General features: G+C 34.1%; 1 protein-coding gene across 7 annotated transcripts in view; it reads right to left on the bottom strand.

Annotated features, from left to right (window-relative positions):
• LOC129792622 (poly(rC)-binding protein 3) overlaps window positions 1-13,067 on the bottom strand; it is a 104,916-nt gene extending 91,849 nt beyond the window's left edge. For 2 of the 7 annotated variants that reach the window (XM_055831875.1, XM_055831877.1), the window contains exons 1-2: window positions 12,828-13,064; window positions 12,333-12,758 (exon numbers count right to left, since the gene is read on the bottom strand). The gene's annotated coding sequence lies outside the window, so the exon portion shown is untranslated. Of the gene's footprint in view, window positions 1-12,332 lie in introns of all 7 variants that reach the window. The other 5 variants (XM_055831867.1, XM_055831866.1, XM_055831872.1 and 2 more) reach the window with 5 other exon arrangements.
• Between the last annotated feature and the right edge of the window lie 2,096 nt (window positions 13,068-15,163).

Genomic DNA, 15,163 nt, shown 5'->3' with positions numbered 1-15,163 from the left:
CCAACAGATGATTTATGCTTCAACCGGATGGATCTTATTTTGAGTTAAGTTTTTGATCAGATATTTTTCAAACAAAACTTTCGGTTTTAATCGAGCCTTGAACTAACATTATTTCCTTGAAATAATAGTGAAAATATTAACATTTAAACAAAAGACCATAAGACTTTATTTATTTTATAACTATTATATAGCGTGAATACGTGCTAAATTTATTTGAGATTTTATCCCACAATTTGTTTAATTTGCTTGTATAGAATTTATAAAATTTGTACAGGTATTTAAGCTGTATAGAATTCACCTTTATTAAACGCCTATCCCAACATTTGACAATTTTTCCCCAAACACGTCATATGCAAGTGAGAAACATATTTCCTCCCACTCATATGCTATGTGTGGTGGTATATTCTCACACCAAAGGTTAAAACAGTATTTAAAACAAAAAAAATTGTTTGAAAATGCTTGGGAGTGGCAGATCGGACAAATTGCCATCATTTTATGTGTTTTGGGTGAAGCATAGGAGAACAGAAAAAATATGTGCCACAGACGTGCAAAATGATAATTATTTTCAACTTATGAGCTGAACACTGGATGCAATTTATGGGACGGTTGACACTCTGCACTTTGTCATTTTCTCGCCTTATCACACTATTTCCAGCTACTACATTTCTCCGATTCATACATTTTTTACGTCACATTATTAATGATGATGCATTAAAAGCTCCCCACTTCCATACTGTGTGTACACAAATCCAGTCAATATGCTACTCAGTTTGACAAAGTTGCCAAAAGCATAGATAAAGATCTTTTTTGTTTAGGGGAAAATTCACTGCTGTGTGAAATCTTCAATCTTCGATTAGATTTAGTTTATTATACTGCGTAAAGTTCTTTCTAAAAACACTCCTTTAAATAATTTTTTTTGCACGTCTCTGGTTAAACTTACTTTTTGTAGATAAATTCTAAATTACAATTAATAATGAACTTTATTCATATTCTTGCCAATGCGTCCAAAAAAGTATTTTTATACCTATTTTACATACAGCCTATGCAATATTCATATTAAAAAATATATATATTTGGAACATTTTTGCTATATTTTTGATTGTTGTTTTTTTTTCTTTCGAATGATTCACAGAGAAATAAAATATTGCAGCAGATAGTAGAAAAGAGAAAACTCTAAAGAAGAAGGTAGGTATATTAGTAAATATTATTTTCTTTAAAGTTGTGCGACAGGATTACATTTGATGCTGTAGATGTTGTTATAAAAACCGTATTATATATAGAAATCCCATGAGCTTTTTTCGTAAGTTACATTACATTTTTATATCTTCTCATCATTTTGAGAAAATGCGAGAGATGAAAATGATGATAGAGTACCAGAAATGAAGAATTGCTCAAGAAAATCTCAAGCAATCTACTATTTGTACACAATTTATAAAAAAAAAAGCTTATTGCGAATAGTATAATTGTATATACCAAGAAGAAGGAAGTTTTGGCTCAGCTTTTAAGCTCTTATAAACAGAATTATAAAGCAAAATAGATGTATGGATTGATAGATATATTTTATTTATTGATCTCAAAATGAAAAGGACTATAAACATTATTTTTTAAATATTTTAGATAATTCTTCGTAATATAAATTATTAGTGTTTTTCATTAGTTTTCCTGAGAATTTTCATTAGTGAACACAAGATTTTTCCAATATTATTCTTTCTTTATTCTAGCCGCTCTTACATTTGATTGTTTACTGTCTCAAAACTCAATCTACTTAATGAAAAATTGAGCAGAAATTTATTTTTTTGTCATTGCAATCACAAGAAAAAAACAATCTCATTGAAAAGCTTTCCAAAGTTAACATTTTGATGATTACACTTACTGCGGAGAATACCAATATTTTTCATCGTAGGTCTCGGCCGCGAAATTCTCATTAAGTCACTCTATTATGCAAATTTTCAGCACATTAAAGTGGGTGAAAAGTGATTTATCTCAATGACTGGGTACTTCTGGGGGTAATCTCACATGGAATTCATAATCTGATTAAATTAACGCACAACATTCACACAACTTGGATTACACTTTTCATTTGGGGAGCTTTTTTCCTATTTGGCTGCAATTTTTCTTCGTAACTCACCTCCACACCTTACTCTCTGAGGTAAAAATTAATTAGTATTAGTGGAAGAAAAATTCACAACGGGATATTTTCTGGGGAAGTTTTTTCATTTCTGCGAACATTGTTATGAAAATTCCATGGTATGAGTTTGATAAAAATGTGTGGAAGTCACAGAGAGGAAAATGAAAATTTCTTTACGACCTGCACTTTGTGAATGTAAAGCTCTTGGATTTAATTAAAATATAGTATAAATAGTGAATCTAATTGAATGTAAAAGTTTATGTTTGAGGAATATTTCAAATTTCTATTTTATAAAAGGAATTCAAAGAACCGTCTACTTGAAAATGTGTCGCCTAAAGTCTTTGGGGAGGAAAGGAGGAGAAAGTCAATCATAACGCGTCCAGTTATAAGAGTTGGTGTCCCACAACGTATAGAAGTTTGTTTATGCGTTGTAATACTATTTGTGAGCAGTATTAGTAGGCAAAGGTGATTTTTTTTTGTGAACTTCAGTAATTGTATGCAAAAAATCGTTATATCTCTGGTTCTATAAGGCCTACAGAAATTTCTTGACTAGTTATGGAAAGGTATTGAAATAAGCTATAATCTGACATATGTTTCGATACATTTCAAGGTCACCACTAGAACACAAAATGGCGGATTTTTGTTTCACCAAAACAGTTTTTGGCATTTTTTATCCTGAAGGAATAGTTCTAGAGATTTCTGATGTTCTAGAAAGTTGTAGAGTTTTGCAAAACCTTTATTTTGATACCAAGTTGAGCAAAATCGGACAAGCAGTTCAGGAGATATGGCTCTTAGAACTTTTCAAATTCAAGAATTTTTCAAACTGCGATATCTTCTAAACGGCGACATAGATTTTCTTCATTTTCGGACTGATGAAAGATATTGAGTCAGGCTACAACATATCAAAATTTAAAAGATTTGCCTAATGGGGATTCGGAGATATTTCCCCTTAAAGTTAGGCAATTTTTGTTTTTGATTTTAGCGCCTCTTGCGGCCATTTTTGGAACTTGAAATGTTCTAGACAGTTGTAGGGCTTCTTGAAACCTTTCATTTGATACCAAGATGATCAAAATCGGTCAAGCCGTTCTCGAGTTATATTGAAAAAACACTTTTTGCTTTAGGCCGCCATATTTGCTAAACCGCTTGACCGATTTTCAAGTATGAATTGTCGATGAAAACGTCTCACTGAGCTCTACAACATATTAAAATTTCAGACCTCTAGCTGTAAGGGAAGTGGTTGACGGTATTTCAAAATGGCGGACGGCGGCCATCTTGGATTTTGAAAATGCGAAAAAATGAAATTTTACACCCACATTTCTATAGAAAACTTCAAACCGGAAGTCTCTATCTGTTACCGTTCTCGAGTTATAAAGCAAAGTTCGGGCCAGAGGCCGGCAGGCCGGCAGGCCGGCCGGCCGGATCAAAAATTTTCCACCACCATTTTCGTAATGTGGGATGTCTAAAACGTGCTCATACCAAGTTTGAGCCCGATCTGAGGTGGTCGGTTTTTCCGACGATTACAATACTTGGTGTTGGCCACGAAGTGGAACACCAACTAATATTGTGCTACCTATTTGATCTATGTAGGTAACTTGAAATAATTTTTTTTAATATTGACAATGTCGTGTACCACACAATAAATAGCCGTCGGCGTATTTACGTTGAAAATTTCAAATCAAGAAATTTCTCATGGCTTTTATTCTCTTCCCAAACCCACAATGTTGGAGACAGTACGTTCTTCATGGCAGGATTTCATTTTATACCCATCATTATTGGAGGAGAGCCCGAAAAAAGGAAGTGAAGTGAAGAATATTTCGAAGGGCTCAGGATCCGCTGGAGACGAAGTTGTATGACAAATTTCCAATAAATGATGTAAGATATACAGTCTATGTAAAAATTTTCCAGAGGCGCTCCCCATCCAGGAGTTTGTGGAAGAGTAAAAAAAATAAAATAAGGAAGCCACCTTACAGATATCCAAACATACATATGCTATCAAAAATTCATTTTTCACCCATATACCCTCTTTTCGTGTCGAATTTCTCAATAAATGAATATAGCGATAAAATGTTAGCAGAATGGCGCAGTATATGAGTTTTTGAGGCAAAGAAATCAGTTTTTCTGCTTGAAATCCCTTCACCTGTGCCCCCGACCAACCTCCAAAACTTTCTCCCCTTTTTTTTGTACCAACCCCTCCAATACACTCGGAGCTACACGCTCATGTTCTATCACTCTTTTTTTCCCTTTCAACCCTTATCCGTTTTTTTTCTCGCTCCTTGGGTGCTTTACCCCCGTTTGCTGAAAAATTCTTTCGTGAATTCCACATTTGTTGTACAGCTTTACTCACCCTGCAGGAGAGCAGTCATGTCGTCTTTTTGGCCATGTATTACAAGGAATTTTAAAGCAAATACAATTCACTGTGTGTATATTTCGAAAAAATGAATTGAAGTGATTCAATTCACTGAATACAGCAAAAAAAATTTTTTTGAATAGGATTCAAACTTACAAAAGCTTTCCAGAACCCCTTCATTATTAAAGAAAAGAAAATGAATATAATAGAAAATGGGAAATTTTGTTAAATCTAATTCTTAAAATTTTCATGAAATAAAGGAACTGTACCTCTACAGTTAAAACATAAATTTTACTTCGAATTATTCAAAAGTAAATGAAAATTAGTATTTTAGAGATTTTGAAAATTTTACAATTAATATGAGCTTATAAGTTCCTATAATGCCTATCTAAAATTCTCATGCTAATACTATTTAGTGAAACAAATATAATGTACTTATGTACAAAACCGTAAGTACATACTACGAAAGTTGCTTGCTTTCTCTCCTATCCTTTTTGTTTTCAAATTAATTATAGTCCATTATATAGTGTGAGAATAACGTTGGGTATCGCATGAGGAAGTTTTAAGTGAGATTTTTTGAAGAAGAGGTTGAAAAATAACAGTATTTTATTGCTATATTTAATATTCATTTTAAGCCTTTAAAAACTATGACTTGTTTAATATGAAATGTTGAAATTTTACAATTTATGCCAATTTAATTTTTGCAGAACCGAAACTTCCTAATTTGCCACCCCTTCGCACCAAGTAATGTTACAATTAAATTATTGAGCATATGTGCTGTGCGTAAATGAACGAGACGGATTTATAATAAAAAGAGGGATCCTCTTTGATAGTGTAAAAGTGCATTAGACAATGCCTTGATGGTTTGTTGTGTAGTTGTATTGTGTGACTTCGCTATAGTTAATTTGGATACGAATTTATTTATAAAACAACTTGCAACGTGCAATTCTCTTATAGTGCAATTCTGTTTTTCATCTTCTATTGTAAGTCACCGACAGATTTGTCTGTGAGTGCAACACCAAATAAATAGTACTTTTATAACGATTATAAATAAAATCAAGAGGAGTCACACAATCTTGGGGAATTCGTACTTTTTTTGCGCCAGACTACGCTTTGCTCTCATAATAAATGACTCCCCATTCCATCGAGGACAGGGGTTTAAGGAAAAAGTCACGTGTAGTGGGGGCGGGGGATGGAAAAGAAAATAAGGGAAAGATAATTTAGAGAATTCTTCCGTTCTTCTCCATCCTTTTCAAGCACCTATGGGTGTGCTTGGAGGTGTTTTCTTGGGGGTACACTTGAAGGGTGCAAAGTCAAACTTGCCTTTCAAAAACAATGAACTCAATGAATTCACCTCCACCCACTCATGCTACAGTCCAATAACTGTCGAGAGCATCTTATGGAGCACATAATAGTATATATGTAGTGTTATTAGGAAAATTAATGGTACTTATTTCTCCTGGGTAGCCCCTCTTGATCTTCTCCCACTCCCACCTCCAATCCCTGAATTCAGTGTGCAAAGTTGTGAAATGAAGATTGGTATTAAATAAGTTTCCCATAAAACAGGAAACCCCTATAATTTCTCAATCATCTACTCGAAAATCACGGTGAGTGCACCAAAACTGAATCTAAACACTTGTGGAGTTTTCCAAGCAATATTTCAATACAGTACCAAAACCACTCTTCACCGAAAACACCCCTAAATTCAGTGAAGCAATCATTGATTTTCATATTGAATTTCAATTAGTTTGTTTCCCAAAACCCGAAATTATAATACAGTCCAACTGACTATTGTTTGTTGTTTATTATTTAAAAACGAAACAATCTTTCTGTTCTCACTCAAAATAGAATTGTTGTATTTTACAGAAAGAAAGGATTTTATTTAATTATTTATTTACTTAAACTAAAGGTCAAGGGTTCAAAGATGAGAGAATATTCTCCTTACCGTACAAAACAAAATAATTAATTGAATAAGGACCTGAGCTAGGTACACCTGTTGCTAGATTCTGAAACGGAACCTTTCTATACCATTTTATATAATAAAATTAGCCCAGGAGAAATAACTAAAGATGGTGAAAAACTTCAAACTAATTCGGAAACACCCAAATTTTGCACCATTCGATTTAAATAATTAAAATAAAACCTTTTTATATTTACAAAAATTTTAATTTAACGGTTGGCTTTTTTATACAATACACTTTATGATTTTAATATTAATTTTCCCATGGAAAAAATCAAAGTCATTAACCGAATAAGTGCATTCTTGGTTTGTATATAATATTTTTATTATGCGAACCCCTCGGAAATTTAAATCCTTCTATACCCTCCGTATTCTCACACAAACAACATTCGAAAAGCTAATCAGAATTTTCGCACAAAGGTATGTATATTCCCGAAAAGTCACGTGAATGTTTTTCAAATACATATTTATTGAAAAGTTGAGTTTGACAAGTCACCCAATAAATTTTCCCATTATGAAAGGAGAACACACCCTGGAAGAGGCAGCATCTTTTTGAGCTGGAAAACTGGTAAAAGGAGATACGGTGTGGAGTTTCGAAGAATCGAAAGGTGAAGCGATATGGTGTGAGAATTCTGTGAGCACACAAAATGAATAAAGTTCCTCAATGAAAGTTCGTCTTATTTGTTTAACTTTCTCGAAGATTTCCGGTGTGTTTTGATTGAAATTAAATCCACCCTACCACGCTCCAATCCTTTTTATACATTTTTGGAATCACCTCCTCAGCACTTTTCGCTCAATATAGGGTGTGTATATATAATATTTATTTAGTCTATTACCATCACCTCCAAATGCCTTACGTTGTACCAAAAGAAAACTGTAATGAAATTCAACCCAGGAGAATTCTTTCATGTGCAAATCTTCTCAAAGGAACTCTCATTCAATGTTCTTATGCAAGGAAATGATACATAGCACCTCGATAGGGAGTAAAATTCAACTTTATACATCGCATTCAATGCTTTATAATCTTCGTCACTCCTTGAACTCACGGTTATATATCGTTTCGTGGATGACCAATTTAAATACTTTCATTGTGTTGACTTTTTCAATGGAAATTTTAAAATTAGTATTTTTCTTGGAAAAGGGGAAATTGGGCCTAATTCAGCGACCAAGACTGTACCCTTGAAATTCGGTTGAAATCTTGAAATTTCAGTACAAAATTTAAAGATTTCAAGGGTTTCTTGGTCGCTGAATAAGGCCCATTAATCGCTATGATTGGCCCTTATAAAGATAAATCACATTGATTTTTTTTTAATTTTCGACATGCAAATTTCATTTTTTAACGCAAATATGTAATTTTTAATAACTTTTTTTAAGCAAAATCCTTTTTATCGCAATTTTTACTGTCAAATTTCGCACTAGAAACGATTTTAACAAGGACCGTTTCGGGGTAGGACAGCATCGTAAGTATATTGTATATTAACAAGACTATTTATGTTTTCTACTCATTCAATTATGCTGCTTGCAATTAGATAGTACATACAAAGCTACATACTGCTGAATTAACTGTAGGCTATATACCTAGATTACAGGTGAGCTATTTTCATGTTTAACATTTTCGTGCCCTCATATTGCAAAAGCTTCAAAAGCTCACCATGAAACTAACCCCACAAAACCCCTTCAAAGTTATGCTTAAGGGGAGAAAAGAATCATGTCGTGCTGAAATGAAACGTGAAAACTTAGTTTTTCCAATTATCCTCTTTTTACCTTATATCTCACCTATCCCATACAATACATATAAAAACATATATGTATGTATATTCACCTACCTATACATCCTATTTCATGTGTACTTTTCGTTGGTATCTTTACTAGAAAAATGCTTTTCTTCTTGAAAACTTAAATTGCTCTCACTACGTTAGTGCAAATTGAATTCGCGTCGGCAGTTAGGGGGACGTGCAAGTGTGTGAGTGCAGGAAAAAACGAAAGAAAAATGGGAAAAATGAGATGAAATTTGAAATAGAACTAAAAGACAAACTACAAGAATGCCCTTTTTTCTCTCTGTTTTCTATGTGTGTATACTTTTCCTCTCCCATTATATCACATTGGGATAGCATAGGACATACGAAGTCTTATTTAACTTTTCCCGTGTGAAGCCCCGCAGGATGTGTTGGTTGGCATAAAACCGAGAGACATTCACGGTGAAAGAAAACTATTTCAAAGTCATCCCGTTCTTTCAATGTGAGAAAATTAGTTGGTAAAATTTGTGGCTATAGGAAAAAAGAGAACACATGAGGAAGAGAAAGGAAGCAGGAAGAGGTTGGGAAACGATGAAAAAGCATACCAAGTGATTGTGAGTAAAGGCACATTCAATTGAATTGAACACTCGAAAAACACGCAAAGTACCATTAATGGTGATGTGAATTAGCAAGGGTATTCTGTGGTTAGTGCTAATGTTTCGCAAATTCCCATTGGTAGCACTGGGATGTGCTCTATTGTGATAAAATAGCAAAAGGAGGAACAAAAGTGTGGAGGAAACGTTTGTTATTTCTTGTGTCCCTCAACATTAATTTCTTTGGTCCTTTGTACTCTACGGCTCCTGGTTGAAATGTTCTAACCTGTTGTTCAGGATGTAGATTCAGTACCAACATACATCATTGTTTTATGAGTAAAATTCATAAAATTACTTACTGACTATCATGCGTTAATTAGCTCTAAGAAATACGATCTTTAATGTGTTATGAATTTATTATGACGAAGAAAATTTTATAACGAACAAAAATTGAAAGCAAAAATGTTGGGAAGATGCTAAATTTTTTAATTCAATTAAGTGACAAAACATAAAGCTTTCAAGAAAGCGACTATAATTTTTTTAAACCGACTTTTTACAAATTCCATAAAAGCTCAAATTGGAACTCAAGTAATTTGTAATTCAGACTAAAATGTGTTATTAGGACTTCGTTTTTAGTTCTTAGCTTTTATGGCTATTGGACTCCTTCTGGATCCTCCATGGTTATAATTAGGACTTAAATCACCTTATTTAAACGAAATTGTTTTAGTTATATTTTCGTCCAGTTTAGGTAAAAAAATGAGTCCACATTAGAGAAAAGTTTCGTGCAAATAAGGTATTTTGAGTCATAATAAGACCTTTGAGTCCTAATTAGGCATTGTTCTTGTGCCAATAAGAGGCGTCTCTACATTATTTTTTTCATTCTTAAAAGTTTGATTAAACCGTGTTAATAAAAATTCTAACATTTATTTGTTTTTATTCTTCCTGATTCTATGTGTCCTTACAATTAATATTTTTTTTTGTGATCCTAAAATGTCCATAATTCTGAATAAATAAATAAAGAGTAATTACGCTAAATTAGGCGTTTTCAAAAACGTCCCACCAGTCCTTAAAGGGTTTATATATACCCAATATGTGTTTAATTAAAGAATTTGAATTGGTCAAGATCTAATGTCCACACAGCAAATATGTTTCATCGAATGTTCTGAAAGTTGCCGTCCTAAAAAAGAAAGACAAAACTCCCTCACATTGTCCAAGAATTATTGAGAATTGCGATAGCACATTTAGTGAAAAAGTCACGAACCATCTGTATTACAATTTTCTATCATAGCCCCCATAGCCCCAGTATCCATTTATTCCGACTGTACTGGAGTGCGGAACAAAGAGTAGCGATTTATTGCAAAATAATACCCAATTTATTGCTGAATAAAAGTTTTTTGCTACCTACATAACTATATATAGTAACACTTTGCTACATATGCCCAGTTCTGTATCCATAGAGGACAAAAAGGAAAAAAAGCGTCCGATATGGTTGAAATGTGTCGTGCTGCTTGACTGTCGTGCGAATGTTGATTCTGACACACACTCACGACGATTGATGGGACAACAATGAGGCAAAGTGAGGAGTTTTCCAGATATTTACTCATATGATGGTTATTGATTTCTACAACATGGACTCACGAGCTTGTGCCACGGGATGGGCTAGGAGTAGGTAGCCTCTCCATGGTATTCAAATTCACTCTCAATCCAATTTTCATATTTGATTGTTAGCAAGCACTGTCATTGTGCGTGATTATCATTCATCCCGCCACTAGCGTCCTGCACACACACACTCTCTGACTCTTTAGCACCATCATTCCCGCAAATCCTATTGTCACACATACCCTTGGCTATGCTGAAAAGGACCTCACCCGGCAAATTCAATGGGAATACTCGGGATGCTCCAATCGAGACTGCAGCCCCTCATCTCCCTCATCATCAACTCATTCAGCAGAGCATAAGATATTTGCAACAACAGCAAATTATGTATTATAAGGTTACACAGAATACCAGTATGTTCTTTCACTATTGACGCTAGAAAGTGCTATTCGCTCCAATTTAGCACGTTCTTCAGAGTTATTGTATGTAGATATGTGTATAACATCTCACGTCGCTATATAATATGTAGGTACATTAATATATGTGCACTGTGCAGCATATACATAGTATGTTTAACATGTCAATAAAAATATGTATGCAAGGAAACGAATTTATTTAGAAAAATTCAATTGATTTTCTTAATTAGAAAATTTCGGAAACAATATAAGAGCTAGGATCCTACATTTTGAATGATTCGTAAAGTTTTTTTTCTCTTTTTTAAATATATTTTACAATTCTTGATCTAAGTTTTTCATTCCTTGACTCTTTTGTGGATAGATTATGATGTGTAACGTAGCCTTTCTCCACGATTTTTCTTTCGGTTTTCTCTCCGTTGTTTGTGTGTCAAAATTTCCCGAAATAGACGAAAATTTTCCGCATGCAACAATGCTTTTCACTCATTATGTACGACATATAAATACATTTTCAAAAGCGAAAAATAAATTGGGAGGAAATTGTGGAGGAATGCAGGAAAACTGCATTTAATATCGGAATCTACCCACAAGGTATTTCCACTCAGGGCTTATAATGATAAAAAAAATGAAAACAACGTTTTTCTTATTCATCTTTGAAAAAAATGAAATAAAAAGACACGAATTAAAATCTCTTAACCCTTTTAAGATCGGATATTTTTAATCTCAAACTTTGTCTTTAATTTTCTATCAAAAAGAAAAGATTGTTCCAAGTTTTCTTTAGACGATCTTAAAAGAATATATCACAAAATGATAAATGTTACGATTAAAAAGAGTCGAATTCGTCAGGGTGGTCAGCAAAATCCTCCAGGGTTAATTAAAAGTTAAAAATTAACCCTTTGAGGAATTTACTGGCCACCGTGTACAATTCGAATTTCTAATTCGTCAAAAATAATCTATTTAACACTTGTAGGACCAAAACTTTTAATTTCAAACTTTGCCCTTAATTTTTTCTGAAAAAAAAAGTTTTCCAAATTTTTTTCAACTAACTTGTAGAAATTGAAGTTCCCTACACGTCGAAGTTCAATTTAGCATGGAAAAAAAATCCAAAAACAGTTTCTTTTTGAGAGAAAATTAATTTAAAAATTTGTGGTTAGAAATATCGGATCCTCCAAGGGTTAAAATCAGTTTGAATTTGATGAAAAATCAACGTTTCTTTATAAATCTTTTCAAAAAATTGTGAAAATTAGACAAATTAAATAAAACTGATGTAAATTAATTTTTCGGACAATGAGAATTCTGAGATACGGTACAAAAATATATTTAAAATACAAAATAAGAATTTTTAACAGAATGATTAGATACCCCAAAATTCATTTTCAGTACATACACATGATAATTTCTAGTATGAAAATATTTGTCGACCTACGACGGAAATTCAGGGGAAATTTTCAATCATTCATTGTAGATTCGGAGGAAAAACAATTTTCTACGTATAATAGCAAAAAGAGCGACAAGGACTTATTTTGTGTAATTACCCGGAAACATTCAATAATACTTACATGCAATTTGGCGTCTGTGAGAAGATTTGCGATGCCTTCACCGACAAATGCCAGATAGAAATGCACACCAAATTAACTCTTTCACTTCAACTAACGCGCTTTTTTGTGCTATGACTCCTTTAAAAATTTTATTTAGTCACTTTTTTTAATGAACTTTTCGAAGCTTTGGAAGAAAGTTTTTATAGTCCTTTCACAGCACTCAAATTAAAAGCAAAAGGTAAAAGCAGATAGTATTGCAAATCTTCGGGTGATTTTTTTTGCGTGGAAATATCAGAGAAGATTTTCCGCAATTGAACAATTTGCTTCTTGAAACAAATCACAGGATTGTGGTACAGAAAGCAACCTTCCACCTCTCAATTGGCGCTGTGATGATAAAATTTCACGTGGACTCCCTGCGGCGGGATTTGGCTCCTGAATGTAGTATGGCTACAACCGCGTAAGCAGTGAAGTTATGATGAAGATGTGTGTAATAGGTGAGTGATTCAACAATTTTACCGGTATAAGAAGAGAGACTATGTATGGGAGGTTCCTCCGATATGTACCCAATTGTTGATCGCTGAGACCTCGTCCAATTGCTGGCCCCTCTGCCCACAAAATTCGTGCGGTAGCTTAACTTTGTGTTAGCAAAACACGGGATACCGGATGGGGAGTTGATTGGATTATGGCGGAACAAGAGAACTTTTAATTGAAAGCGCGTCTGCACGCCCGCACAGATCAAATTCGCACAGAAGACTGAGGAGAATGTTTTGACCAAAAAACACATCCAAGTACTTTCTCAGCTTGGCATCTCGACGTGCTGCCGCACCGATGGGGACGTCGTTTGCATTCGGCAATGGTACTAAGAGTTGAAATCCTCAGTGCGGCGTCGCATTACAAAACAAGGACGCCCCTATTGATGGTGCAAAAACCCTTCGACAGGTGTGCATTGTATGCGAGGGTGGAGAAAGGGACGACCATCTATCACCTTTAGGGCTCTTCTGCATTACTCACCCTCGCACTGCGTTACCTCTCTACCCCTCTCATATAAGGGAAAATGCAGTCGTGTGTTTGCACGGCGGGGGGATAGAAAAAGGGGTTAAGTGATATGAAATGGATGAATAATGGAAGTGAGATGAATGTGAAGCAAGAATATTAATGATGAAGGCAAGATTCGAAGCACAACCATAATTTAACCGTATTTGATTTACCTTTGTCGATCTCTATGCACAAGTTTCTAATACAATTTACCTACAAACTTAACTTCCACAATCTAGCGGATGTGCTTCCCGCATACAAGATGAACCATTCGTTTGGGAAGTACTCCCCCATGCCAGCAGGAAATATGTATGTATACCAATTCATACATGAATTATGGTCCATCTTAGTTTGCTTAATTTGCCATTATTTAATGCATTTCAACTTTGTTCTATTCCAAGTTCTTAAAGTGAAAGACTAAGAAGAACCATTTAATTTTATTTGGCTGTATTGCTGGATTTTTTTTAAAGAGAACAGGACTTATCAGGAACCCAGCCTTAACCACCTTAAGCAACTCTTTTCGTGTGATTTAATACAATTGTTTCAAGTTTACCCCAAAAGGTTTACTCATTCAATCTGTTTATTAAATTGTTCTTGAAAACTTTTCCATGGAAAAAACCCCTTCCGCATTTGAAAGTCACAAAGTTCCATCCACCTCCGCGTACCATCCCGCAAGATTTTAAAAGACGCGTTCCGGAAAGTAACTGATTAAAAGTAACTCTATCCCAAATTTCACTTTATTCCCCACAACACCACAATTTTTGAACCACTTTTGTCACCATTTTCAAGCTCAATTCTGTCTGAGTCAGTGTAAAGGGTTAATTAGTGGACAGCAAAACTTGACTTAATTTTGGAAAATTTGAGGGTGGATTTTCATCTGGGTGACTGATGTTTACATTGAAAAACAAGCAAATGATACAGCATAAAATAAAATTAATTTCAACAAGAGAGAATAAAATTATAATTGCCCACTTTATCCCATATCCGCCCAAGACATCGTGAAATAACTCCCAAAAAGCTGATGACACGCTGACTCCCATGGAAATTCAATTCAAAAAGCTCTAAAATCCAACATTATGCCACCGCAATATACATATTATATATTTATGTATTTAATATATGTGTATATGTTATATGTCTTCTACATTATGTGAACCATGATGATATTTACTTTACCAAACTCTCCTTGTATCTCTTTTTGTACGAGACGTCTTGGGCTTATTTGCATGGGGTTGTTGACGTAGAGACGGAACTTGAGGGGAAAAAAGGACCACCATTTTTCCGAAAGCTTTTTCCAGCCTCTTCTCATTTCCTGTACTTTTGTATAGGGGTGGTGAAATATGACTATAAGTATTAGAGAAGGTGAAAAAAAACCATTTTGCAGAAAAACTCATGCAGACGATATGCCAATTTATTTAAAAAAATTTTATTATAAGAAATATAATAATGTAATTACCGGATATCACAAGATTCCATACATTTTTTTATGTCTGTGGTTTGTTTGTCTATTACATTTGAAACTATTATAAAGAAATTCTGTAGGTATATCTATAAAGTTTATAGAAGAAACCTAAGCAATGCGGCTGCTCAAACTCTCTTGTATTTCAAGGTTTTAATGGTTAAATGGTTTAACCGATCTTAAAACGGTTTCACTTATCGTATTCCGACTTATCTCGAAAGTATTTAATGCTGCTCCTTCTCAAATTAAAATAAAAAAAACTATAGGTGTTAACGCTCATATGGTCGGCCCAGTAGAGCAGTGGCAAAGCAGACGGTCCCAGTGTCCGTTTGCTCTGTCCCTGGGAGGGTCGGCGGGT

The sequence above is a fragment of the Lutzomyia longipalpis genome, chromosome 3 (genome assembly GCF_024334085.1).
Source record: "Lutzomyia longipalpis isolate SR_M1_2022 chromosome 3, ASM2433408v1".
In the NCBI taxonomy this organism is placed as follows: Eukaryota; Metazoa; Arthropoda; class Insecta; order Diptera; family Psychodidae; genus Lutzomyia; species Lutzomyia longipalpis.
Note: the sequence above shows the minus strand (reverse complement) of the source record. Positions and strands in the feature narration are given on the sequence as shown.